Here is a 3,935-nt window from a genome sequence, read left to right on the forward strand (position 1 = left end):
GGGCATTATTATTATTACACTGCGGAATACATAAGACGTGTTTTCAAACTCTCCTGGTTGGTGCACCATAGGACATTTATTTACACCGGTTTGATGCTTATTTGCATTAATTTTTTTATTCCACATTATCAGTAGAAATACCAGGAACCTGTTACGGGTGTTCTACGATTGTTTAGCCCCCTACAGGAGTTATATTCGGCCCACCTAATATGTTCGGTGGTCGTTTAATTTAATTTAATCAAACATAACTCAAAAATATGTCGGAGCGCGTCTTGAAAGAGTTGAGAAAAAAGAAATCTGGTGGCTGCTGAAGATTTCCCTCCCCTTCCCTCCGTTACTGGCAACAGGAGAAGGGGAGTAGAAAAAGGAGACAATTACAGTACAAAGTTCACCTTGTAGTAACGGCGGTAGTAGCAGTTAGAGCAACAGCGATAGCAGAGATTACAGCAGCAGCAGCTGCAACAGTGACAACAGCAGAAGCAGCAATAGTAGTAGTGACAGCAACAACAACAACGAAAGAGACAGCAACAGCAGCCGCAGTAACGATGGAAACAGCAGCAACAACGATAGCAAAACAATAAAACAGCAACAACAACAAAACCAACACTAACAACATCGGTAAGAACAACGACAGCAACAATAACGGCAGCAGCAGCAGCAGCAGCAGCAGCAGCAACAACAACGAGAACGTTACCAACAGCAAAAGCGGCAGCAGCAGCGAAAAAGAAGCAACACTTTTCCGTGAACCTCACCAACAAGGATGAAATGTTAACGCAAGCATGGGAACTGATTAAACAAGAAAAATCATGGGCCAACCTTACTAATCCGTCAGAGGCAATTGAAGTAGTAGAGAGAAGAATAGTGCTTTTCAGATGCATCCCAGCAGAGACGAAAAGAGCGGCTTGATATTTATTTGGTGGCTTCTGGGATGCGTAATTGTGGAGGAGACAGATACTGTCCCGATAGAAATGACAAGAACTGCCAGGGAGGATTGGTCCGGCGTTGACCTGAAGATACCTCTCCAGATCAGACCCGAAAACATAAAATAAATCCCGGACCACGTCCGTCTTCAGAACGGGACGGTGATACACATAATAACTTAAGGCAAAAGTCCGCATTGTTTCGCTTCTGGAAAACTACTCATTTGCGAGTTTACTATCCCCAAGTGGTAAAAGGTGCAAGGAGTCAAAGGCCTCTATAGCTGCCTATGCCGGGACAAGGACCACAAACAACATCAGCACTGGCAAAACCACCGGCAGCAACACCAAAGACATTAACCACTCTAGAGGGAAACAAGGAAAGCTCTCCTACCCTCTTCATCCGAAACAGATATACACACATAAACGAGAATATAAGCATGCACACAGACACAGACACACTTACAGCAACAGACTCCACATCTGCCAGTAGTGAAGATGAAGGAAAACTAAAAGGTCTCAAAAAACAAAAAAAGAAAGCACAAAAGAAAAATTTCACAAGGCATAACAACACTCAAAATAAAAAATACAGACACCACCCACGAAAACATCTCCCCAATAACACCAACACCAATGCAACCAACAACCATCACTATCACCAGAATCTCCCAAACGTAAACAACCTAAACAAACACAAGAACAAAGACTCACACAAACGTCTAAAACTGCTGATAATCACACTTACAGCACACATAGACACAACCGAAGCAACAACAACAAGTCCATTACCTCTACAGTCAAGCAAACAAATTAAACATCAACACAAAACACCCACTTCGTACTCATTGGAAGGTAAGAGGAACTGATAGCCTTTGTCACACAAAACATTGAATTTGAAACAGGGGGAGTGATATTCGAATCGAGCACATTTCACTTCCAGAAGATTTCCTTCTGGTGCGAATGTCGCTCGATCCTTACACAACAATTCGAGAGAGTTTTCCGGAGGACGTGGGCACTCTGAACGTGAGACCCACACCGAAGCTCTTAAAGGGGTCCCCCCCCCTAAAATCCCCACCAATTATGGAAATCAAACTACCTGACTTTCCCAAGACACCGGGAGGTAAGTAAACCTTTCCTTTCTCTCTTTAGCATGCCAACATGGCCATGTTAAGAATAGGAATTTTAAATGTGCGAAGCCTGGGGTCACCCTGGGAGCAAGGGCGCCGGCTCAAGTCTCTAGAATTGGATATAATTGCTGTCAGTGAGACCAGAATTTCCAATACATTCGCACCGGCCCACATGTTCGACGACTGTCAGATTTTTAACGTTTATAAATCAGTTCTTTTGTTCCTCCTATTTTTTCCCTAATTGCATCTGTTTTCACAGTCATTTAAAATTTTTAAATATTTACTTACTTTTTATTATTATTATTTTTACCATTTTATGTACGGCAACAGGTCGTCGTACTCTACTACTGACGGCAAGTCGACGAACTCGATGCGTACTCCCGTTGGGTCTATCTTCTTTCCGAACAGTTCTCGTAGTTTTTCACATCTCTCGTCGTCAATAACAACTGTTTTGGTGCTTTCTGGATAGTATTCCGTCGTTACTTTCACTCTTGTTACTGATTTCATCTTTGCGATTTTCCTCGCTATCTCTGTACTTTTCGCATATGTTACTATATGCCATTTATGTTTTGGCTCTTTTTTTATTTGTTTGTTTTTGTAGTCCCACTTGTTCTTCCACGTTGGCTTCCTTTGATGTTTTTGGTATATCATGTTGCGCTTCTTCTTTACTCTCCTTTCTTTTCTTTAGTTAGCTCTTTGGCGGTGAGTCCACGTTTTCTTTCCCTTTCTTCTTCCTATTCACAACCGTATACTCCTCCTCCACCTTCTCTAGACACTTCTCACATATTGGGTTCGTCGCTTCAGCATTTTGCTCCTGCCAGTCGCCCGCTGCTGTTGTTCCTTTTCACCTTTATCGTCGTTCTGGGGACACCTTGCTGTCATGTGTCTCCATACGCCACAATGGCAACAGGTGGCGGTCTTCCCTCCACCACTACTCTCAGTTTCATGTTCTCTGGTAGTATCACCTCCTCCGCCATCTTATGCAAGTCCTGTGAACTGACCTGAGAACAGCTTCCGGGAGACACGCAAATACACGGACAAACACACAGACACTCAGACACATAGACGCGCGCGCGCATACACACACACAAATGTACAGATACATACATAAAAGGACATACACAGACACATGCACAGACGCACAGTTTCATAGATACACAGATGCACACATATTTGCGGGTAAAGATATGCAAGTTGTATAATTTCAGGAGAGAAAGGAGAGATTTGGAAAAAAAAAAGTTTTGACTTTGGTTGATGAAAACCAAACATTTTATTGATCATTAAAAGATGACTAGTCTTGAGGAAATTTGCGTCTCGTGTTAATCAATTAAATGCTGAATGGTTCCCCGAAGTTAATATTAAGCAAGCAACATCCGATTTGTAAGTGTCAACAGCTATCCTTTCGAGGTAATTACCTGACAACAGGGAGAGTCTACAATGCAAATGTATAGACTGATAGTAACCCAATGTAGAAAACATGTATCGGATTAACAGAAAATATATTCAAAACAAGATTCTAATTGCGTAAGAATTTAAGAACTTTTTTTTAATATTTGAATACAAGGTTTTCCATGAGTCTGGCCGGGTATATTCTGCTTTTGAAGAAATTCGGCTGAGCTCACTTTAAAAGACATTAGTCTGTTTTAGAACGAGATAATCTATATAAAGATAGTCTTTATTCGCAATTCTATGGGAGATCTGTTTGAGCGAGTATTACATCATTCTTTTTCAGAATAAATTTGCTTTGAACCTGAAATCAGCGTTCCTCCAGGCACACATCGAAATACTTGCTTGGTATTATCTTATATGCCTACGTATATGTGTGTATATATATTAATATGTTTACTTACACACACACACACACACACACACACACACACACACACACACA

The sequence above is a fragment of the Octopus bimaculoides genome, chromosome 11 (assembly GCF_001194135.2).
Source record: "Octopus bimaculoides isolate UCB-OBI-ISO-001 chromosome 11, ASM119413v2, whole genome shotgun sequence".
Lineage (NCBI taxonomy): Eukaryota > Metazoa > Mollusca > Cephalopoda > Octopoda > Octopodidae > Octopus > Octopus bimaculoides.